The 24,973-nt window shown below is 47.7% G+C and overlaps 1 protein-coding gene across 2 annotated transcripts in view; it reads left to right on the forward strand.

Moving 5' to 3' along the window:
- The first annotated feature begins 1,553 nt into the window (after window positions 1-1,553).
- Window positions 1,554-24,973, forward strand: part of LOC309514909 (mitogen-activated protein kinase kinase kinase 3-like) — a 107,070-nt gene continuing 83,650 nt past the window's right edge. The window contains exon 1 of one of the 2 annotated variants that reach the window (XM_082192384.1): window positions 1,554-2,124. The gene's annotated coding sequence lies outside the window, so the exon portion shown is untranslated. The remainder of the gene's footprint in view (window positions 2,125-24,973) is intronic. The other variant, XM_082192385.1, reaches the window with a different exon arrangement.

Genomic DNA, 24,973 nt, shown 5'->3' on the forward strand with positions numbered 1-24,973 from the left:
GACACAAATGCAAATAAATAAATAAGATTTGGGTTTACAGTGGTACCTCGGGTTACATAGGCTTCAGGTAACAGACTCCGCTAACCCAGAAATATTACCTTGGGTTAAGAACTTTGCTGCAGGATGAGAACAGAAATTGTGCTCCGGTGGCAGGGCGTCAGCGGGAGGCCCCATTAGCTAAAGTGGTGCTTCAGGTTGAGAACAGTTTCAAGTTAAGAACAGACCTCCGGAACGAATTAAGTATGTAACCAGAGGTACCACTGTATTAGCTATGATGATTGTTGTTTAAAGCATACATTGCACAAAAAGGTTCCTAAATGACCCTTGTGGTCCCTTCCAACTCTACGATATTCTACGATATCTACATTGGCTCCCGGTACATTTTTGAGCACAATTCGAAGTATTGGTGCTGACCTTTAAAGCCCTAAACGGCCTCTCAGCCCTATACAGTGGTACCTTGGGTTACAGACGCTTCAGGTTACAGACTCCACTAACCCAGAAATAGTACCTCGGGTTCAGGATGAGAACAGAAATTGTGCGGCGGCGGCATGGCAGCAGCGGGAGGCCCCATTAGCTAAAGTAGTACCTCAGGTTAAGAACAGTTTCAGATTAAGAATGGACCTCCGGAATGAATTAAGTTCTTAACCTGAGGTACCTCTGTATACCTGAAGGAGTGCCTCCACCCCCATCGTTCTGCCCGGACACTGAGGTCCAGCTCCGAGGGCCTTCTGGCACTTCCCTCCCTGCGAGAAGTGAGGTTACAGGGAACAGAAATAAACAACTATCTGACTTTTAGAAGACATCTGACAGCAGCCCTGCTTAGGGAAGTTTTTAATGACTGATGTTTTAATGTAATTTTAATCTTTTGTTGGAAGCCACCCAGAGTGGCTGGGGAGATCCAGCCAGATGGGCGGGGTATACATTAATAATAATAATAATAATAATAATCTGAAGGCAGCCCTGTTTAGGGAAGCTTTTAATGTTTGATGACAATTATGTTTATTGATTTATATTTTATCTTTTCCCTTTTCCCGCTGTATTTTGTTGTAAGCCGCCCAGAAGTTGCGGCAACCCAGGCAGATGGTGTAGTATTAAATAATAAAATTGTTACGATGGTGATTGAAATAATAATAAAAATATATACAGGTTTTATTTTTTGTTGTTTTTATTAACACAAACAAAACAAAACAAAACAAAACAAAACAAAACAAAACAAAACAAAACAAATACACTAATGTTCAACAATCCTATATACACTTGTTTTCCAAAGCTTTCAAGCATGGACTTCCCTCCTTCCCTTCAACAGGTTTTCATATTAATCTTTCATTTATCACAGATTATCTACAGGTTTTAGAGGGGTGCCCAAAAAGAGAATCCGGCCAGCCCTGAGCGCGCACCACCTGAGCAGCGAGATCTCCCTCCGGAGAGCTTGCAAAAAGAAAGAAAGAAGAGGTGGGAAAGGGTCCAGCGCCCGGATCCGAAAAGCGCCGACCCCGCAGAAGCCTTCCCGGGCTCCTATTGGCTGCGGGCGCCTTTGCCGTCATCTCTTCCTGTAGCTTTTGTCCCCGAGCCCTTTGCCGAGAGCTGCGCTCTGCAGCTGTGCAGGACGAGCCCGAGAGAGCGTAAAGTTTCCAGGCGCTTGGCTATTAAATCCTCGCATCTTTTCTGTTTGGTTTTGTTTTTGCACCCACCCGGGCTTGATCCAGGGGGGCCTATTGAACCCCTCCACCTTCTCCTCCGTGATTCGTTTTCTTTTCTTTGCGTGCAAGCAGGAAACTTGTTGCGGCGGAGTTTTTCCTCCCCTTTCCGCGAAGAGGTGCGCACGGGCGGATTGCATCAGGAGTTTGCAGCTGGGGAAAGCACTCAAATTCTGGATTTCCTTCTTTTCCTGGGGTGTTCAGCTGCCGTGGACCTCTGAGGGGGCTTGGAGGCGAAAGAAGTCGCGATCCGGCGCCCCCTCCCTCCCCATCCTGGTGTGCGGAGTGGGGCCCCCCCATCTCAGCCAATTTTCCTCCTCTCCAAGTTTGGCATCGGGAAAAAAGGCGTCGGATATGGAGCCCACGGAAGCGAGGACGACCTCATAAGAACTTCCCTCGACTTCTTGCAGAAACGAAAAAAGGCAAGGTTTATTTTATTTATTGCAGCTTTTCATGGAGGGGTAGAGCCTTAATATCTTTCCTCTGCCACCCATGTCACAATGTGCTTTGATGGAGGGGTGGTTGCTTTAGGTTGTGTGTGTGTGGTTGTTTTTTTTTGGGGGGGGGCAACTTTATTTTATTTTATTTTTAGTGCTGCGGGATCGAGCGAAGTTTGTTGGGACTCCACCTTCTGCTTCTTCTGAAAACTTTTTTTCTCCTCTCCGCGTCTCGCGTTTCCTGTTTCGTGTTGCTGGCTCCTAAGACTACAGCACAAGCGTCGTCCTCCTAACGCGCGCCGCTCCGAAAAAAGCTTGCCAGATATTCCGCGATCAGCCACCCAGCCCTCCCCTGATTCACCATAATCCAGTGACCTTTTGGGTTATGAAATGCTAAGTCAGTGATGGTGGCGGAGATCGAGTCCGAGAGCTGCAAAACTTCGGGATTAACTATAGCGATCGGTGGCACAAGCTTCAAAAGTCCTGTCTAAAACTCTGCAAAGGTTGCATCCATGATTTTTTTCATCCTATGAAAGCAGGATTTTAAAATATGAGTAACTTTGTTTGCTCTGGAACCTCCTAGTCCCTATCCAGAAGTTCCAGATTCAGTTCTGAAAATTCTGATAAAATATTTTTTTTTTAAGTGGGTGCCCATGTGCATGTACAGAGTGCCTTTCATTTAGCACAGAGTAATCTCAAAAAGTGTTCTAAAGTTTGGGGAAAGTTCTGGCTTGGACCAGACCCCCCTTTTTTTTACATTTTAAACCTGCATTTATAAATGTGTGTGTATGTTATTGTCTGTTATATTTACTTATGGTTTCTCTTTTGGGCGGTGCGGGAAGTAACTTTAGTTAATCTGCATACACAGCAGTATGTAAGAGAGACTTTGGGGCTGCGCCGTTTCCTGCAAACCCGGCTGACGTGCTTCCGAGGAGTTCATATATTTATTTTTTTATATACCACTTTAGCTGTGTTAAGCAGTGGTTTCCTGCAGAGCTTGGCATTGCTGTGGCAGGTGTTGCTTTTGCAGCTGGGAACCAGTCCAGGAAATTCTTTTTGAGTAGGAGCCTCGGAACCTGTCCTGAAGGCTGGAGCCCAGCCCTGTGACAGGGGAGTAATAATAATAAAAAAGAGCGTTTCTTCTGCCCATGTGCAGAATTCTTTTCCCAACTCTTGCATGGATCTGGATTTAAAACAAAGACTGCAGGTCAATTTCAGACATGCTCGTGAGCCTTGGCATGTAATAGCCCAGCCCAGCCAACAACAATTTTGTGGATAATCTGTGGGTGTCATCCTGACAACACAGGGATGATGGAAATAAGGGGTGTGGCGCTCAACTCACACCCCTCACTCTTCATATACAGTATAGCACTTGTTTCAAAACTACACCCCACTCATGTGCACTGATTATCTACAAATCCCATCTCCTGCACAGATTTGGGGAAATTTGGAATGAGAAAAACCTGGCTTTGAATTTGCTGAGGGTTTGTTTGTTTGTTTTCTTGCCGTTTCCCACGGATTTATTTATTATGGGATGCCTCTTCCTCCTCCTCCTCCTGCTTTCCTCCCCCTGCTCCACCCTGGTCTTGTTCTTGCCATAACTCAAGGAAAAGAAGTCAAAGCAATTAGATAATCTGAACAGCAGTAAAGACTTCAGACTCCATTATTAGTTCAGCTGGATGCAGCTTCCGGGTAATTTAACACACGTTTGATTGCTTTGTGGCGTATTGCGGATACCTTTTAAAGCGACAAAATAAGCGAAGGCCGTCAAGGAGGGGCAGGGAAATAGTGTTCTCTGGCCCCTTCGCTTTTCAGTTCGTGATATGTATGTATTGGCTGGAGAGTCTTAATCTGCTTTTTTAATGAAGGAGTTGGGCAGGGAGTAGCAGTGTTTGGCGGTAGTTATTCTGGATTAATGAGGAAGGAACAAATGAGGATCAGAATTAGTTGCATTTCCCCCATATTTCTAAAACTAAAAGTGACAACGCTACAATATATGGGAGCGAAACTACCTTGAAACTGCAGGAGGGGAGAGTATTATTGTGGCCGGATCCTGCTTGCGAGTTAGAATCATAGAATAGAATCATAGAGTTGGAAGAGACCACAAGGGCCGTCGAGTCCAACCCCCTGCCAAGCAGGAAACACCACCAGAGCACTCCTGACATATGGTTGTCAAGCCTCTGCTTAAAGACCTCCAAAGTAGGAGACTCCACCACACTCCTTGGCAGCAAATTCCACTGTCAAACAGCTCTTACTGTCAGGAAGTTCTTCCTAATGTTTAGGTGGAATCTTCTTTCTTGTCGTTTGGATCCATTGCTCCGTGTCCGCTTCTCTGGAGCAGCAGAAAACAACCTTTCTCCCTCCTCTATGTGACATCCTTTTATATATTTGAACATGGCTATCATATCACCCCTTAACCTCCTCTTCTCCAGGCTAAACATGCCCAGCTCCCTTAGCTGTTCCTTCCTCATAAGGCATCGTTTGCAGGCCTTTGACCATTTTGGTTGCCCTCCTCTGGACACGTTCCAGTTTGTCAGTGTCCTTCTTGAATTGTGGTGCCCAGAACTGGACACAGTACTCCAGGTGTGGTCTGACCAGAGCAGAATACAGTGGCACTATTACTTCCCTTGATCAAGATGCTATACTCCTATTCATGCAGCCCAGAATTGCATTGGCTTTTTTAGCTGCCGCATCACACTGTTGGCTCATGTCAAGTTTGTGGTCAACCAAGACTCCTAGATCCTTTTCACATGTACTGCTCTCAAGCCAGGTGTCACCCATCTTGTATTTGTGCCTCTCATTTTTTTTGCCCAAGTGCAATACTTTACACTTGAGAGTTTCTCAAGGGCATCTGTTGGGTTGGCCACTGTGAGAACAGGATGCTGGACTTGAATAGCCATTGGCCTAATCCAGGAGACAGACTCTCCTTACATTCCTAGAAGGTACATCAATAAGTCCCTCCTTTTTTAAAGGGCAGAACATAAGAAAAGACTACTGGATCAGACCAGTGGCGGTGACCCATGCACTCCAACATCATGTTCCCACAGGCGCCAATCAGATTTTATTTATTAGTTTGTTTATTTATTTATTGAATTTATATACCACCCTATACCTGGGGGTCTCAGGGCGGTTCGCAGAATAAAATCAAGATACAAAACCAGATGTTTGCAAACATATCTGAGAATAGTGGTTGACTCATTCATTCATTTATTGCAATGGACTAAAATCCATTACAAGTGAGGAGAATAGTGCTGGGAGTTGTTTTTGAATTTATTTATTTTTTAAGAAAAACGCACCATGATCCCTTGTGGGCATAGGAGGGGAAAGAAAATAGCTGGAAGGGCTACATTTTATTTATTTATGCTGCAAACTACCCTCAGATCTAGGATAGGGCAGCATGCAAATGAAAGGATAAGAATTAAGAATAGTATTGATTTAATTAAATTTGTACGCCGCCCTTCACCCAAAGATCACGGGGCCGTTCACAACACAAAACAGAACATTCGCTTAGAATATGGATGGTTAGATTGAGGGCGGGCATTCTGTGACATCACAGCAGCTCAGCAAATGGCTGAGGGTATAATAATAAATAATTTATTATTTATACCCCGCCCATCTGGCTGGGTTTCCCCAGCCACTCTGGGCGGCTCCCAACAGAATATTAAAATACAAAAACCTATTAAACATTAAAAGCTTCCCTGAACAGGGCTGCCTTCAGATGTCTTCTAAAAGGTATGGCACTTAGGTAGCCATTGCTTGGCTTATATTTTTGTTGTTGCCACCTTCCTCTAATCGAGGTGGGGGTGCTGGGCTTCGCAGGTAATCTCTTACTCAGTTCCTGACACACGAAATCTCCATGCACAATATGAAAAGAGCATTTTAAAACTTTGGATTCTTAGTGCTACAAAACCACACCCCCCTCCAGTTCTGCGTCAGAACTTGTTTCAGGAGAAAAGAGCTTCTGTGGGGCACTAGGGAAGAATCCTGCTGGAATCTTGGTACCAGCCCTGTAATAGGAACTGGTTTCATCCTAAGATCCTGCAACAGAGGATGGAAACTTCTGCTGGCTCCCATGTATGTTGCTTTGATTTTGTTGAATGGATTTCCAGCTTCACCCTTTTGGTTCATCTCAGTTCAACAAGGATTCTGGGCTACCCTATCCCCATCCCACCTGCTTTCTAAAAACTGTATTTATAAGTCACCTTAAAAAATAGCATTTTCTGGGCCAGATATAATACAACTCCTAGAGTGTTAAGTCCACAACACAGCACCGAAATGGTCAATGTAAACCCGTGTGTGTGTGTGTGTGTGGAAACCATGCCAACAACATTGGACCACAACCTCAAACAGCTGAGAAGATCAGAACTAAAAGGTTGGTGAGAATAAACAGGTCTATATGGCTGGTGTGGGACGGGGGTGGCGCTGTGGGTTAAACAACAGAGCCTAGGGCTTGCCGATCAGAAGGTTGGTGGTTCAAATCCCCGTGACAGGGTGAGCTCCCGTTGCTCAGTCCCTGCTCCTGCCAACCTAGCAGTTCGAAAGCCCGTCAAAGTGCAAGTAGATAAATAGGTACCGCTCCAGCGGGAAGGTAAATGGCGTTTCCATGTGCTGCTCTGGTTTGCCAGAAGCGGCTTAGTCATGGTGGTCACATGACCCGGAAGCTGTTCACCGGCTCCCTCGACCAATAAAGCGAGATGAGCGCTGCAACCCCAGAATTGGTCACGACTGGACCTAATAGTCAGGGGTCCAGAGGAGACTGCCAGGCCCTGGCCTGACCCCAAACTCTTCCTCTGTCAAAAGACCCAGAGTGAGCACAGATCCAGGAGATCCTGGGGGAACAGATGGTGCCCCCAACTCTGGCTCTGAGGATGGTTTGCATTCAAATGAAGGCCTCATCAAGCCTGTTGCTATGGAAGGACCCATGGAGGGGGGGGGGTCTATGACTCACCTGTGGCAGGAAAAAATCCCTCCCAGCTTCAGAAAATGTAGATGCCACCGAGGCCAAAGTCAATTGGCCACATCATGGAGGAACGTGTGTCTTGAAGCCCAAGGGGGACAGAGCGACTCATGAGTAAGGGATTCCTTGGGAGGAAGGGACTCAATGAAAGCAGAATTAAGTGCTTGCAGCTGTTTTTGGGTGGGGCCTGAGGCACCAGACTATAGGGCAGAGCAGTCCTTGCCATGTCAACTCGGAAGTCCTTTTAAATACACTGGATTTTGACACTTTCTGGGCAAGCTCCCATGTCAATGGCCTTAGGATTGCAGCTGTGCCTCTCAATTGAAGTCTGCTAGCTGTTGGGGCAAACGTCTTTCAGGTCACAGGACTCTTCTGAGCTGTGCTTTGATTTCATTGACTGATCTTCTGTCCTACTGACCTTTCAAAGACCTTGCCTCTCGGTCTTTGAGGTTGCTGACCTCCGCTATACGGATACGCTTGTTTTTTGGGTTTCTCCTGAGTGATGACACTGTGTTTCTGACCTCAGTCGGTTGTGGACCCAAGTGTGGGGAGGTGTACAAAACCCAGGTGGAGTCTCGCCCCTGTTAAAGCCCTTTGCTTGCCTGGATTGGGGACAGAGAGGGCTGTGTGTTTTTCAGTACAATCAGCTGTACAAAGGTAAAAGTCACATCCATTGCTCTGTCCAGTTTTGCTTCTGGCCCTACAGTGGTACCTCGGGTTACAGATGCTTCAGGTTACAGACTCCGCTAACCCAGAAATAGTGCTTCAGGTTAAGAACTTTGCTTCAGGATGAGAACAGAAATCGCGTGGCAGCGGCGCGGCAGCAGCAGGAGGCCCCATTAGCTAAAGTGGTGCTTCAGGATTAAGTACAGTTTCAGGTTAAGAACGGACCTCTGGAACGAATTAAGTACTTAACCCGAGGTACCACTGTATATTGACCTATTATGTTTTTATATGCACCGGAAACTGCCCAGAGTGGTTGGGGAAACCCACCTGGTGGGGTAATAACAATAGTGGTAGTAATTCTGACCATTTTTTTTCCTAATGGTGACTGCTCCTGCTCAGACTGCACAGAGAAAGCATTTTGGTACCTGAAATTCATTCCAGTTGTGCAGATAAAATATAACTGATAGAATTCTACTGTGATGGGGTGAGCTCCAGTTGCTCTGTCCCAGCTTCTGCCATCCTAGCAGTTCAAAAGCACACCAGTGCAAGTAGATAAACAGGTACCGCTGTGGCGGGAAGGTATAGTGGTACCTCGGGTTACAGACGCTTCAGGTTACAGACTCTTCAGTTTACAGACTCTGCTAACCCAGAAATAGTACCTCGGGTTAAGAACTTTGCTTCAGGATGAGAACAGAAATTGCACGGCGGCAGCAAGAGGCCTCATTAGCTAAAGTGGTACCTCAGATTAAGAACAGCTTCAGGTTAAGAATGGACCTCCAGAACGAATTAAGTTCTTAACCTGATGTACCAGTGTAAATGGCGTTTCTGTGCGCTCTGGTTTCCGTCACAGTGTCCCGTTGCACCAGAAGCGGTTTAATCATGCTGGCCACATGACCCAGAAAGCTGTCTGTGGACAAACGCTGGCTCCCTTGGCCTGAAAGCGAGATGAGCGCTGCAACCCCATAGTCGCCTTTGACTGGACGTAACCGTTTCACCTTTACCTTTTCACCTTTACAAGACGGGTTATTAGTGCGTGAAAACTGGGCCAGAGTTGATGGCTGGCCAGCAGTCTAAAAGCAGAATGAGTGGAACACGGTTTGGGTCAGATTGGCTCTCTGGGCAGTGATTGACAGCATTGGGAGGCTTCTGGGATGTGATGGCGGCATCCCAGATTGAATTGCTTGCGGCTCCTTCCTCCAGGTTCTTTCCCATAGCAAGGGATCATTTTTCTGACCTGCAAGACTTCTGCTTTGCACATGCGGCACACCTGACCAGCTTCCATCCGGAGATGTTTCTTTGTATGTGTGTTTTAAGACCGCCTCCTGACCCTAGGGACACACAAGGGGCAGGCTGGACTTCCGAAACAGTTAAATATAGTCGCTGCTTGGCCAGCGGACGGACGTGCCGCGACGAGTTTCGCCCGCCTTGTGCCAAAGCGAGAATTGATTTGGACTGTGTGGAAACGCAGAAAAATAAACCTCTTCGGTGGAAGGCGTCTCTGAGCTTGGTGGGATTCCTGCGGCTTCCAGGAGAATGTGCCGCTGTCGATTTCAAAGGCCCCTTTATATACCTCTCCATTAAAGTGGTGTCTTTTGGGTCTTTCCCCCCCTCCGGCTGCTCCTCGATGTGTCTTGGTTTTCAGTGCTCAGAAAGCCACAACTGGCGCTGTGTTTTGCAAGTGCTAAAAAGAAATGCTTTATGTCGTAGGCCATTGGAGCTGGTTCGTGGAGACATGTATCCACTCAGACAGCAGTGGGGGCAGAAGGCTGACTGAACTTGAAACCTGAAGCAAAGAGGGAAAGGCTCTCTTAATAGCTGCTGGACTAGATTGAGATGTGGGCCCTTCTGCGGTCTGTCAAACAGAGGTTGACGTTGTTACGTGCGGATTGCAGGCATTTTTTCCCTGGGCTGCGTGTTATTTCATGGGTTTGAAACTGCGCCTGGATTTCCCCTCCTCGGCTGAAATGTCCCACTTCTGACACACATGCAAATGTTTTCATGGGGCTTCTGTGTGTTGGGTTGTAACAAACAGAGCATTTTGAAGCATCCCATCCAAGACTCTGGATGTTAAGAGTGACACACAAGTGGCCGAGGGGAAATCCCCTGGGATCAACCAGCACACTGATTCTGGTTTTTTTAAAAAGCCCTAAATGGTGTAAGGCCAATTTGCAAAGTGCAAATTAGGTCGGTTCACATTAAAAAATGTGAAACAAACCATTTTTCCCCCTGCCAATCCCTACCACTGAGATATACACACATAGAATCCACTGTTCCGAGCTCCCATATACACATTCTTTGTGTGCCCCCTCTGCGAGAGCTCCAGAAGGCGGCAACATGAGAACGGGGCCTTTTCTGTGGTGGCTCCCCGTTTGTAGAATGCTCTCCCCAGAGAGGCTCGCCTGGCACATTCATTACATATCTTCTCCCAGGCCTTTGACTAATAAAACCCATCTGTGGCCTTTGAAACAGGGTGTGTGTGTTGCTTTTGATATTATGGTATGTATTTTGTGTTTTAATATTCCAAACCGCTGCGTGATCTTCAGATGACTGTCAGTATAGAAATTTAATAGTAATAATAATAATCACCCTGTAACCTGTTGTTTTGAGAAGTAAGGGCGGTGTAGGTCTTGTCTGTGTGCCTATGCACCGAGCCCATATTTTTACATCGTTTGCAAGGCAAAGAAATGAAGGTGTGTGTGTGTGTGTGTGTGTGTGTGTGTGTGAATAGATGTGCCAGGGTGTCGGGCCTCTTCCCTGACCATGCACAGCAGAGATGGGGAACCTCAGGTCCAGGGTGAGGGGCAAATGTGGTCCTCCGGGCTTCTCTGGCGCTTGGGAATTTCTGCAGCCGGCTTTGTACCTTTTTGGCGCTGTGGGTTAAACCACAGAGTCTAGGACTTGCCGATCAGAAGGTCGGTGGTTCGAATCCCGCGACAGGGTGAGCTCCCGTTGCTCGGTCCCAGCTCCTGCCAACCTAGCAGTTCGAAAGCATGTCAAAATGCAAGTAGATAAATAGGTACCACTCCGGCGGGAAGGTAAACGGCGTTTCCATGCGCTGTTCTGGTTCGCCAGAAGCGGCTTAGTCATGCTGGCCACATGACCCGGAAGCTGTACGCAGGCTCCCTCAGCCAGTAAAGCGAGATGAGCGCCGCAACCCCAGAGTCGGCCACGACTGGACCTAATGGTCAGGGGTCCCTTTACCTTGTGATAATGGGTCTAAGTTGAACTCTTGAATGCTTCTTGCTTCCCTGGATAGAGGCTTCAGAGGGATGTGTGAGTGTGTTGACGCAAGTCTCCTGCACAAAGTGAGAATCTTCATCCCTTGCTACGCTCACCTTCACCTCTGATTGTGCCAAACCATGGCATGTGGCTTCTGGGAGGTTGCCCAGGAAGGAAGAAGGCCACTAAGAGTTTCTCCTATCCTTGACCGAGAAATGTCCAAGTCAATGTGGAAAGGGGATGTGCTGAAAGGGACTGTTCTTCTCTCGGGGTTCCATGTCCCATAAGGCCGAGCTGGATAAATCCCTCTTAGCTGCCTCTGTTCCCGGGGCGTTTGTAGCGATGGAAACCTTGTGTGCGATTAAATTGCAAACTTTCCCCTTCCACGAGAATCAGACTGAATGTCTTTTCTGTGCACCACGTGTTCTGGAAAATAGATTATGTGAGCCCGGGGAGGAAATATGGGATTCATCTCAGTTATTTTCTTTGTGCAGAAACGCCAGACATGATGTTTGCTTTTCTCAGAAAGCGATACGTAGGCTGCTGGTCCCAAAGCGAGGCCTGGCTGTGGATTTCCCGCAACCCCCCGTCGTTCATCTAAAGAAGCGTAGGCCAAAATGACTAATCACGCTGCGCTCAGAATCGCTTCAAGGGAAGTCAAAGGAAGGCGGTGTGTTTTCGAGCGGCAAGGAAGAAGTTGGCTTCTTATGGACAGATGATTTCACACCTGTTCCTGCCATGAGACACCCCTTACTTTGCCACCCAGTGCATTGGTTGTTGTAGACGCCGAGTCCGTTGCTTTTCCTGCAAGTCTCATGTGCTAGGATGAAGGCCGATGTTTCATTTTTGAGATCCGTGTACCTGATCTGGAGACAGCCTTGTGACGTTCCGTACAAATGTGCTCCTTCTTTTGTATCCTGATCCAATTCCACAAGTTTTCAGAGTGGTTCAGTTCAACAAACCGAGGAAAGGCCAGCTATAGAAGGGGACGCATTGGCTAGTGCCGGTGACGTCGCCCACATTCCTTCTCAGTCCCCAGACTGTGCTGTATGTAGGTCAGGAGTGGCTATCCTGTAGTCCTTCAGGTGCTCTTGGACTGCCACCCCCATTGTCTCTGACCATTTGCCATTTTGGCAGGGGCTAATGCGAGTTGTAATCCAGCAATATCCGGAGAACTAGAAGTTTGCTGTCCCTTCCTACCCAGTCAGAGCAATATGATAGGTTGGCCAAGGTGACTTAGAGCAGTGATGGCCAAACTTGGCCCTCCAGCTGTTTTGGGACTACAGTTCCCATCATCCCTGACCACTGGTCCTGTTAGCTAAGGATGATGGGAGTTGTAGTCCCAAAACAGCTGGAGGGCCAAGTTTGGCCATCACTGCCTTAGAGCCTTCAGTAACCTGGAACCCACTTGACAATAGGTGAAGCTTTTCCCCAGTATCCTAATTCAGTGATGGAGACAAACGTCTACCTCCCATGTTTCTGGTGGCTGAGCAGGAGTCACAGGAATAGGAGCCCTCCTAGAAAAGATCTTGACAACCCCAAGGCTATGTTGCTTCTTCCATCTATGTGGCTGATGAGGAGCTGAGGACCTCCTGCTTTTCACCTGCTCCAGTTGTGATCACGGGAAGCTGACATCGGTTTTGCAGCGGTTTCCGAATGCAGCATCTCTTTGGGATTCAGGTGTAGACCTTTCCTGCAGGCGATAGAAGCCAGAAGGCTTTTGGGTCAGAAATAGCACCAAGAAAACTTATTTCGGTAGCCTCCCACGGCATTGAAGGCAGATCAGGTTCTACTGGTAAGATCTCCGAGTGATCTGAAGTACTGTATTTTTCGCTCTATAACACGCACCCGACCATAACACGCACATAGTTTTTAGAGGAGGAAAACAAGAAAAAAATATTCTAAACGAAATAGTGGATATATGATTTTTGTGGTTCATTCTGTGGCCACAGACATGTGATCTGACAGGGAGTTTGGAGTAGCCCAATGCAAAAATCCTGAGGATCCATGTGGATCCATGCTTTGTAACCACGGAGGAGGGAAGGAAGGGGAACCATGGATCCTCTGCTCATGACTGCAGCAGATCCCCCCCGCCACCCGCAGGCATTCGCTCCATAACACGCACAGACATTTCCCCTTACTTTCTAGGAGGAAAAAAGTGAGTGTTATGGTGCAAAAAATACGGTAGATTGGAAAGGATTTCCGATTCCCAGTTTCTTAATGGTGGCAGCGACGTAATTAGTTCCCCTCCCCCACAATTAATTGCTGAGAGGAAGAATGCACAGGCAGGCAGGAGGCAAGGAGGAGTGGGGGTTTTTGTATGCCATCTCAGTTCATGTCTGATAGTCGGAAAAAATTATTGGGCTGAGAGTTCTTTAATTTTAATGGCATGCCTTTTGCAAGGTTCTAGTTTTTTAAAAAATCCCAAAGTACATTGTGCAAGACGGAAGCCTGCCCTCCTCTGCTTTAAGGGACTAAGAGAAGCCGACTTTTTATGACATTTTCTCCAATGCAAGCGAAAGGACTTGATTTTGCGTATTCTTCCCTGCCTAAACGTCTTCGTAATGCGAAACCAACATTGGCCGGAATGCTAAAAAACCTATCAAAATTCCACACCTGAGAAAAATCTTTCCCGGCGCAGATTTGAGTTAAAGAAATCGCCAGATTGCTTCTAAATTTGGGCATGTCATTCCTCCTCATCCCCGTTTTGCACAATTCCGCTTTTACAGTGGTACCTCAGGTTACATACGCTTCAGGTTACAGACGCTTCAGGTTAAAGACTCCGCTAACCCAGAAATAGTGCTTCAGGTTAAGAACTTTGCTTCAGGATGAGAACAGAAATCATGCTCCGGCGGCGTGGCAACAGCAGGAGGCCCCATTAGCTAAAGTGGTGCTTCAGGTTAAGAACAGTTTCAGGTTAAGAACGGACCTCTGGAATGAATTAAGTACTTAACCTGAGGTACCACTGTACTAGTCATTGGTTAGTAGTCATTGTTTATTTGTTTGCATTGATTCTTATCTTGCTGTTCCTCCAAGGCGCTTAGGGGAGCAAGTTTATTTTCCCTCCCACTTGATTCTCACAGTAACACTGTGAGGTAAGCTAGACTGAGAAAGACTGGCTGGCCGAAGGTCACCCATTGAGATTCATGGCTGCCTGAGAATTCGAACCTGGATCTCCTAGACCTGGTCCAGGAGTGGGGGACCCTTTGCAGCCCCAAAGCAACATCCTTCCCCCATGGGAATATTCTGGGGGCCGCATGGCGGTGAGGAGTAGGACCAGGGAAAAATAGTGTGTGGCGCAACAGCTATGACTCTTCCCTTTGACACGCACATTCTTACCTCTCTCCATCCAGGCAACTAAGAGGGATTATCATGGTTGAAGGATGCTTTTATGCAAGGTGCGAAAGCATTTGTGGGGCATGCAGATCAGGACAGGGGAGTGGCCTGGCCAGGTTTTGGTTTGATAAAATTTACTTGCTACTTGACTGCAAACAGAACACTTAAGCAGTTTACCAAAAAAAAAAAAAACCCCAAACGCCCGATATTAACATTGTCCATGAAATACCATTTAAAAACCAGGTACAGTGGTACCTCAGGTTAAGAACTTAATTTGTTCTGGAGGTCCGTTCTTAACCTGAAACTGTTCTTAACCTGAAGCACCACTTTAGCTAATGGGGCCTCCCGCTGCTGCGATGCTTCTGCCGCTGCCGCGCGATTTTCATTCTCATCCTGAAGCAAAGTTCTTAGCCCGAGGTACTATTTCTGGGTTAGCGGGGTAACCTGAAGTGTCTGTAACCTGAAGCATCTGTAACCCGAGGTACCACTCTATTTCGAAAAATTCAAAATATAGTTAAAATGAACAGAAAACTAAAACGAGGATCAAGCACTTATCAGTCTGGATAGGCAGACAAAAATGTTTTAAGCTGTTGGTGAGACGTGTATGGGGAAGATGCCTGCTTTATGTCAATCGGCAGGGAGTTCCAAACTGTAAAATAAAATATTGATTTATTGCAAGGGCAGAACAGGCATTACTTTAGAAGACATCTGACGGCAGCCCTGTTTAGGGAAGCTTTTAATGTTTGATGCGTTACTGTATTTTAATATTTTGTTGGAAGCTGCCCAGAGTGGCTGGGGAGGCCCGGCCAGATGGGCGGGGTATAAATAATAAATTATTATTATTATTATTATTATTATTATTATTATTATTATTATTATTAGCACTAGTTCTGCAGACTGATGCAATCAAGTGGGCATACATGGGGTAAAGGGACCCCACGTGTTGCAGAGGGTTGAGCTGGATCTCTCCCCCCCCCCCTGGGGTCCCTTCTAAATCTACAATCTACAATTCTGGGATTCAGTGATGATTATTTTTTAAAAAACCCTTTAATATAAAATACACACATATTGTGAATATACAAGCATACAAACATACATTTAATACAATCCTTAAATATATACAAACATACCTAATTCAGTCCCACAGATAATTCCTTTTCCCATCACCATCCCTCACCCCACCTTTGTGTTAGACTTCCAATCTACTCAATTGCAATTTCTTTCCACTTCTATTACTTTCTTTCACACACCTTTAACCTAACTTCATGCTTCTTTTTCTATTACACATTGTTATCCCTCTTATTTAGTATTTCAGTATTTAAAACAGAACTTGTTTATTCTAATAGTTCTGATTTTTCAATATGGTTTTGCAAGTAAACCATCTGCAAGTAAACACCTTCCAGTGATTCTAAGTAACCTGGGTCCCACGCTGAGGCCGCCCTTAGCACTAGGTAGGCATAATACAACGTCAGCCCCGCTGAGTAAAACGGGACCTACTCCCAGGAAAGTGTGCAGCGCTGCAGCTGCAGAAACTGTTTACGAGGCGATGTTGTGTTTGTCGACCTCTGCCTACACCAAGGAACCTCGCTTTCCACCCAGCCTCCTTAATTATAGAGAGCACGTTTGCCCTACAAACTGTGATGGAAAACGGCGAGAGGAAAGCGAGGAGGCAGGAAAAGTAAGAGCGAGACTGTGGACAGGAGGGCGGAGGATGTTAGAAACTGGGATCTGAGCCAGGATGAGGTATGTAGGACAAAGTCTACCTGATGGTAAGGAGAGCAGAGGTTTTACTTTTTACGCTTCTAAGGCCTTCGACAGCTTCCTGACCCAGATAAATGTTAGCAGGTGGGTCTTTTTTCGTCCTGCTCCTGGGTTCCAGATGTTTCACCTGCAAAAATTTTGTGGACCACGCGGTTGTGAAAGGCACAGGCCGGTGTGAGAGAGAGGGGAGTAGCACAATCGTTGCACTTGGCACCTGCCTCTGTTGGCAGTAAAAGCCTTGAGGTTGTGTACTCAGCTCGTAGCGAGTTCATACGTAAATAGCAGAAGACCATACAAGGGCAGGTGGCAAGGAATTGCAGCCAGTGGCTGCACAGCTTTGAGATCTACTAGGACTTCGCGAAGAGATATGGGCGATGATCTCACCAGCTCTTAGGTGGAAGAGGGTGTCTTCCGATCTATATTCTGCCTCCTCTTGGGCAATCAAGATTTCGGGGTTTGTGAGAGTACGTGCTTAGCAAAAAACAAAGAGTCCTCCGGGTTGCAACTGTGGGAGTGTGTCATTTTGAAGGCTTGCCTCCATTTTGCACGCTTTCTCACATACAACGCTCTGACAGAAGAAAGCTAGCATGTCAGCAAGAGAGATCTCACCCAGGTCTCTTCTTGGTGTGTCATCTACATGGGGATTTAAAACTCAGGATTTGAAAAACAAAGCTACTTTTGAAACTTCCTACGCGGGAGAATATAAAGCAGGCCATTGGTCCACCTGGCTTAGTATTGTCCACATGGACTGGCAGCAGCTGTCCAGGGTTTTGGACTGGAGGCATTCCCAATGGACTGGAGGCATACCTGGAGATTTGGGGGATTGAAAAATAAGACTATATCTTGCCCCCAAATGGCAAATAGACATTCTGTATTGGTGAGTACAACCTTGGTTTAAGGATTTGGTGCCTTGCTTATATATCTGAGTTTCTAATACTGGTAGAGAGAGGATTGACTCTGGTCTGAAACTCTGGACAGCTACTGCCTGCCAGTGTAGATAATTGTCGCTGGCCAGGAGTCGGCTTCACCTGCTGAACAGCAGCCTGAAGGAGTAGAAATCAGAGTGACTCCACCTGCGGGTGATTAGCCTTCTTGCTCCTGATGTGAAACAACTGCCTCCAGCTTCCATAAGCCGGGTTTCCAGCCTCAGTCGGTTGCTGGGAACAACATTTGTCGTTTCTGGCTAGACCTTGCTGCTTCTCGCTTCTCGTGACCTTGGACACTCTTGCTTTCTTGACCTGTGGACCGTCTGACTACAGTACCTCCGGTTATGACCTTAATTTGTTCAGGAGGTCCGTTCGTAACTGGAAACTGTTCTTATCCTGAGGCGCGCTTTCGCGAATGGGGTCTCCCCCTGCGCACGCGCCTATGGCGCGAAATTTCTGCTCGTGTCCTGGGGGCAAGGTTCGCTACCGGGAGCAGCTACTTCCTGGTTAGTGGAGCTCATAACCCAAAGCCCAGGGGTCAGCAAACATTTTCAGCAGGGGGCCAGTCCACTGTCCCTCAGACCTTGTGGGGGGCCGGACTATATTTTGAAGAGAGAGAAAATGAACGAATTCCTATGTCCCACAAATAACCCAGAGATGCATTTTAAATAAAAGCACAGATTCTACTCATGTGAAAACACACTGATATCCGGACCATCCGTGGGCCGGATTTAGAAGGCGATTGGGCTGGATCTGGGCCCCGGTCTTAGTTTGCCTACTCATGCTTGAAGGGTTCGCAAGGAGGTATTACTGTGTGTATGTGAACTGATATACACCTGACCTTAGGACTTGACTGGACCTTGTACAATGGTACCTCTGGATGTGAATGGGATCCGTTCCAGAGCCCCGTTCACATCCAGAAGCGAACATAACCCGCGCCTTTTGACCGTCTGTGCATGCGCGAGCAGCGAAACCCAGAAGTAATGGGCTCTCTTACTTCCGGGTCATTGCAGCGCGCAACCCGGAAATACTTATCCCGAAGCTACTTCAACCCGAGGTATGACTGTATAGGGACGTTGCCTCCAGGTAATGCCCCCCCCCCCGAGACTTGGCTGGTTGGCTGAGCTCTCCCGCCACTGAGCAGCATGGGACTACGACAATAATGCTGAGATAGTTGGACCCAGTGTTCGGACTCAGTCGAAGGCAGTTTCCTATGTCCCAAGCCCTCCTTGCTAAGCTCAGGAGCAGGGAGCTCAGCTGCCCGTCTTCCTCTGTTAGGTTCTCCAGCCTTTGAATCTGTGGCCCTCCACATATTGGGGGGGGTGCTGCAGCTCCCACCATCACCCCAGAGCTGTAGGGTAGGAGGGCTGGTTGGGGCTGGCGGGAGCCGCCCTCCGACAACATCACGAGGGTTGCATCTGCAGATGGTACCGTGAAAACGACGCAATTGAGAGAGGAGACGCAATTGTGGCACAGTCCAGGGAGGACCGCGCCACGTGGCCTTTGCTGAACGTGGTGCTGGGCGGCAGGAAGAGAGCTGGTTGTGACTTCACCTCCTCCTCGCTGTCGCTTGGCCTCTGTGAAGAACTTCACCTCGCAGTTTTGATCCGAGGCCCTGGCTTCATGCAGAGACCTCTTCACACCTGCGGTCTGCACTCATTTACCACCATTTTGCATGCGGCTTTGACCTATTTTGAAGGCCTTGGTGCTCTGAGGCCTGGTTACCATGGAGATACGGCCCCCTCTCTCTTTCCTGGAGCTGCCACCTTTAAACCAGGACTGGGCTTCATAACAGGTGCTTGGACCAGAGATTTTTTTTTTGGTAAGGTAAGGGGCGTCTCCTCCTTTCCCTTCCCATACGACATCTCCACGTTATGGTGCATGTGTCAGCTTGGCTGGTCGTATCTGCACGAGACGGTGGGCGTTATACCTGTGCAAAGCCCATGGAGGTGTTTTCAGGTGCTGAGGGAAGGCCGTAGCTCAGCGGTGGAAGCACCGGCTTGTATGCAGAAAGGCCTTCAGCATCCCTAGGGAGCTCTGAAAAAGAGGACCCGTTTGGAACCTCGGAGAGTGGCTGCCAGTCCGTGTAGGCAGTTATGAGCTAGATGGACTCTGTATAAGATGGGCAGCTATGTTGCCCTGAATGAAGACAACCTCGTTGATGAACGGAATTGAAAAATGGAATTGTGGAAGGCTTGCCTTTTCTCGCTCTCGTGAGGCTGCGATGTTATAAGGTCCCAGTGAGCTCAGACAGTGAAATGCATCCTTATTTATTTGGGGCAGCTTTTGGGTGTAGGAGAAGGGACGCGGGTGGCGCTGTGGGTTAAACCACAGAAGCTAGGGCTTGCCGATCAGAAGGTCGGTGGTTCGAATCCCCGCGATGGGGTGAGCTCCCGTTGCTCGGTCCCTGCTCCTGCCAACCTAGCAGTTCGAAAGCACAAAAAGTGCAAGTAGATAAATAGGTACCACTCCGGCGGGAAGGTAAACAGCATTTCCGTGCGCTGCTCTGGTTCGCCAGAAGTGGCTTAGTCATGCTGGCCACATGACCCGGAAGCTGTACACCGGCTCCCTCGACCAATAAAGCGAGATGAGCGCCGCAACCCCAGAATCGGTCACAACTGGACCTAATGGTCAGGGGTCCCTTTACCTTTACCTTACCTTGGGTGCAGGAAACTGTGCTGCTCCACAACACACGCACCCCGATCATGGATAAAAGATCATCAGCCCAGCCTCTCCTGGTGATCTGGGGAGCCGGTCAGGCCCCGATAGCTCTTTCATAGAACTACAAAATGGTAGTCCGAAGGGACCACAAGGGTCATCCAGCTCAAGCCCCTGCAATGCGGGAATCTTTTTACCCGACATGGGACTCCAGTTCACAGCCCTGAGACTAAGAGTCTCATGATCTGAGATATAAAAAGCAAGGAGTGTAATACAGGTTTGGCTGCCCTTCAACCTGAGCAACTCAGTATCCAAAGCAATTGGTCTACAGCAGCCTTCACCAACGTAGTGCCCTCCTGGTGTTTTGGAATACAACTCCCATCAGCCCCAGCCAGCATGGCTGGTAGTCAGTTGCATGATGGGAGTTGTAGTTCAGCTACATCGGGGGGGGGGGTCACAGGTTGGCCCATAGCTGTCAATTTTTCCCTTTTCTTGCGAGGAATCCTATTCGGAATATGGGAATTTCACTTTAAAAAAAAGGAAATGTTGACGGCTATGGGTTAGCCACGCCAGCCTTATTAAGTGGACAAGATTTCCTTCCCTCCGTGGCATTTGGCTAGCTAAGCACAAGTCACAGAGTTGGGGCAGGATAGATGCCTGCCTTGCCATGCCCACTGAAATCACTTGCGCATACCTATCTCTTAGTGTGAGACCTCTGGGCAGCATTTCCCATCAGTATGGCCAATGTCTAGAGTCAGGGATGATGGGAGTTGTAGTCCAGCCACATCTGGAGGGACGTGGATCAGCTACCCCTGACTTAAAGCAAAAAAGCTTTGTGCCAATTCCAGGCCTGGAGCTGATTCTTACCATAGGTGGCTAAGCCTGAAATGCCAGTAACCCAGTGGCGTAGCGTGGGGGGTGCAGGGGGGGCCGGCTGCACCGGGCGCAACATCTGGGGGTTAGGGTTAGGGGGCGCAAATCCACAGGTTAGGGGGCGCAAATTACTTGCCTTGCCCCGGGTGCTGACAACCCACGCTACGCCACTGCATATATTTCTTGCCCATATTCATGGCCGCTGCCCAGGTGCAGCCAGCCACTGTATCCTCACGAGGAGGAAGGGGCTCAGTTCAAGGTCTCTTAGTCCCGCACCCCATGGAGCTCCCATAGACGAATGGGGCTATTTGTTTCGGATGAAGGCTGGACGCCGTCTTGTGCAACCCACAGGCAACAGGCTTGCTTTGCAGTTACCCGAGCAACCAGACTCGTGTTTTCCATGACTCACGAAATGCCAGGCAGAAACGGCTAAGATTGGATGAGCTCATTATTTGGGCTGATCGGGAGCATCTGGTTTCTTTCGTGAATGGTTGGAGAGGAGGCTGCGTGGAAGGGCAACGGGGGATTTCCAGGCCCTTTACTTACTTTTGTGGGGGTTTATTTTAAGACGCTTGTTGCACTGCACAGCTCTGTACTACGTGAACAGGATACAGGAAGCCTTCGAGGATCGGAATGACAACGGCGAGCCACATCTCTTTGCATTTTAGAAATGAGCAGCTTTTCAGATCCTCCTTTTTTTTTGGACCACAGAAACACCAAATCTGCACAGCTGTAGGTGTGTCGATGGAAACAGACATCTAAGGATTGTAGCTAACTCAGTTCTTATCAGAGCAGACCCACTGAAATTAATAAAGCTAAGTCAGTCATGTCTGCTAATTTCAGCGGGTCTACTCTTGAGTTAGGGATGTGGGTGGCGCTGTGGTCTAAACCACTGAGCCTAGGGCTTGCCGATCGGAAGGTCGGCGGTTCGAATCCCCGCGATGGGGTGAGCTCCCGTTGCTCGGTCCCAGCTCCTGCCAACCTAGCAGTTCTAAAGCACGCCAGTGCAAGTACTGTAGATAAATAGGTACCACTCTGGTGGGAAGGTAAACACCATTTCTGTGCGCTGCTCTGGTTCGCCAGAAGTGGCTTAGTCATGCTGGCCACATGATCCGGAAAAACTGTCTGCGGACAAACGTTGGCTCCCTCGGCCTGTGAAGTGAGATGAGCGCCGCAACCCCAGAGTCGTTTGCTACTGGACTTAACCGTCAGGAGTCCTTTACCCTTTACTCTTGAGTATGACAAGTATTGCCATAACCCCTAAAGTGCTCACAAAATGAATTGCTCTGGTAAATAAATACAGGAGTGTGCATCTTCCATACCCAACTGACCTTCTCTTCCTCATTTTTCCTTGTTCAATCTCATAGCCTGACCTAAAAAGGTAAAGGGACCGCTGACCATTAAGTCCAGTTGTGGACGACTCTGGGGTTGCAGCGCTCATCTCGCTTTACTGGCCGAGGGAGCCGGCGTTTGTCTGCAGACAGCTTCCGGGTCATGTAGCCAACATGATTAAGCCACTTCTGGCGAAACCAGAGCAGCACACAGAAACGCCATTTACCTCCCGCTGGAGTGGTACCTATTTATCTACTTGCACTTGATGTGCTTTCGAACTGCTAGGTTGGCAGGAGCAGGGACCGAGCAACGGGAGCTCACCTCGTGGGGATTCGAACCGCCGGCCTTCTGATCGGCAAGCCCTAGGCTCTGTGGTTTAGACCACAGTGCCACCCACTTTCCTATCCTGACCTACATGCCCCCAAATGGCTTTGAATAAGCTCTGTCCATTTTCTCCAGGATGCTCCATTGCTTTTGTCCATCAGGAGCCGCCGATCTCTTAGGAGATGCTGCTTAGGAGCCACTCCCTCTGACCTAAAATCCCAGAAGGGTGTGGGCTGGCTATAGCTACCTGGGGGAATAGAGAAAGCAACCTGTAACCTATCCGAAAGATCACTTGTCTTAACTTTACACAACAGCATTTAAAATTAGCTTCAAACCACATTAACTGTCATGGCTCCTGTCCTGGTTAGTGGGCAGTATGTACTGCCTATTCTCAGGTGTATTCACTTGGAGAGTAATTTTCTTCACACTGTACACACATGCATATTTGTGGTATCATATGGAAACTTGCAGCCATGGTTGTCTTCCATATCAGCCCTTTTCTCTGGAATTGCCATCTGTTCACTCACTTCTTAGTGGGGAATCTAGATAGCATTGTGGTCATCTAACTACATTCCAGCATTTTTTTGGATGTTGAGTGATAGGCCAAGCTTTATGCACTAGGGAAGAAAGGCGAACTAATGTCAATGTACTGGAAGAAGCAAAAATTCTTCAACAGTGTCGAAGCAATGATTCTTCAGCATCAACTTTGTTGGACTGGTCATTTTGTTTGATGCCTGATTACCGTCTTCCAAAGCAACTACTCTATTCCTAACTTAAAAATGGAAAGCGTAATGCTGGTGGTCAACAAAAGAGGTTTAAAGACTATCTCAAATCTAAAAAAAATTAGTGTAAACATTGACAACTGGGAAACACTGGTCTGCGAGGCTCCAGTTGGAGAACAGCCTTTACCAAATGTGTCATGGGCTTTGAAGACACTCAAACTCAGGACGAAAGGGAGAAACGTGCTAAGAGGAAGGCACGCTTAGCAAATCCACACCGTGATCAACTCCCACCCGGGAACCAATGTCCCCACTGTGGAAAGACATGTGGTTGCAGAATTGGCCTCCACAGTCACCTATGGACGCATTGTTAAGACCATGTTCATGGAAGACAATCCTATTCGGCTATGAGTGATCGCCAAATAAGAAGAAGACATTCCAGTGTTTATTTTCCTCCCATTTCCATACTGTATTTGTGTTGATTTTGTGAAGGAAGGAATACATTAAATGCAGTTGCAGTGCCTGCCTGCCTAGTATGGACACACAAAGCACTGTTTAGGTTTTTAGATGCTGCAGTGCCTTTTAGTTAAAAGTTTCCTGTTGGCAGCTTCTGCACCTTTTATTGTATCTGTTCATTGTGTCTGGGGGATTGATGCTGAACTGTCCCTGTTCAACTGTAGTCAACTCCCATTCTCTTTTCTAAGGGTCTTAATTCTTGGCTTCCTCACATTTCCCCTCCTCTCCTTAATAGTAAAATGGGACTTTATTTGAAAGCAACCCAGGATAGGAGCAGTGCTGACGCCAAGAACGGCAGAAGAGAGTGCAATGATTCATTTTGTGGGGAAAAGGATGCAAAGTAGCTGTGACTGACCTGTGGCTAGGGATAGGTGAGTAGGTCAGTTTCTGTTGCTCTCAGATTCTTATTTCCCCCCAATCTTGATTTAATTATCCACATCATTATATCGGTTTGCGATTATTATTTTTTAAAGTTCTCATGAAAATTCTTCAGCATTTTGCGCAATTTTCTCCTGCTACACACGTTTTTATATGCAATGTACACATTTTTGCAAGACAGATTTCTCTACTATAATGCATTTTTGAATGTTTTGCTCATATCTGCATTTATTTGCAGTATTCTCAATGTATACATTTTTGGGAGCTGCATTGCAAAATTTGGATAAGTGTGAATTTCAAAGTTTGCAAAGCAGACGGAAGAACGTTAAACGAGTGTGCGCATATCACCGGCCACCCAGCAAGAGGATTTGTGGAGCTTCTCTATTAATGTGCAGTCCTGTCCAACATTCCCTCCGCCTCCGTCCTGCATGCAAAGGGCAGCAGGAAAGACAGCAGCCAAAAAAAGTTTATCAGCAGTTCTCAACAATAATACTGAGCAGGTGTGCTCGGGTTTCCTCATAATCCTGAAGATGAGCTAATTCAGCACACACACACACACACACACACACACACACACAGAGGCAACCTCTCACTCTTGCCAACAACGGAGCATCGTGATTTCCTTTTTGTGGTCATGTGAGTACCCGGTCAGTAGCCTCGTTTGTCATCCTGTCGTCCCAGGCTTGCTCTCGTCATTTTAATTTCGGGATGAGATTGGTGCAGAGTGAGATTTCTAGTTGTGAAGCAACCGCCCTGAAATTGTTCGGCGTAGATGCATCCCAAGATGTGCTCAAAATGGGCTGGGAGCCTTGTGGGTCAGGCGCTGGTTCCCTTCACTGCTAGCCTGAGGAAGGAATGGCAGCCGAATCCAGGGCGCTCTCACCAGAACCTCAGAATTCCTCTTGGGCCTGGGAATCGGGTGACTTCATGACATGGCTCCTACAAATGGCCCAGATCACCCCATACCATTTATTACTAAGGAGGACTACTAGGTTGTTTGTCGGCTGCCCGTCAGGGGCTTGGCAACCCCTGAGCCTGAGCACCTGACTTCATATTTCTTTCCCACAAACTATATGTGCTACAAACTGCAGGCAAAAGGCAATTGTAGCAGGATCTGTCCCACAGGCTGGAGCTTTATAGCATCACAAGGTTCCCTGATACCAGCCTGAGGGAA

This window comes from Podarcis vaucheri, assembly GCF_965113315.1.
Source record: "Podarcis vaucheri genome assembly, chromosome: 12".
Lineage (NCBI taxonomy): Eukaryota > Metazoa > Chordata > Lepidosauria > Squamata > Lacertidae > Podarcis > Podarcis vaucheri.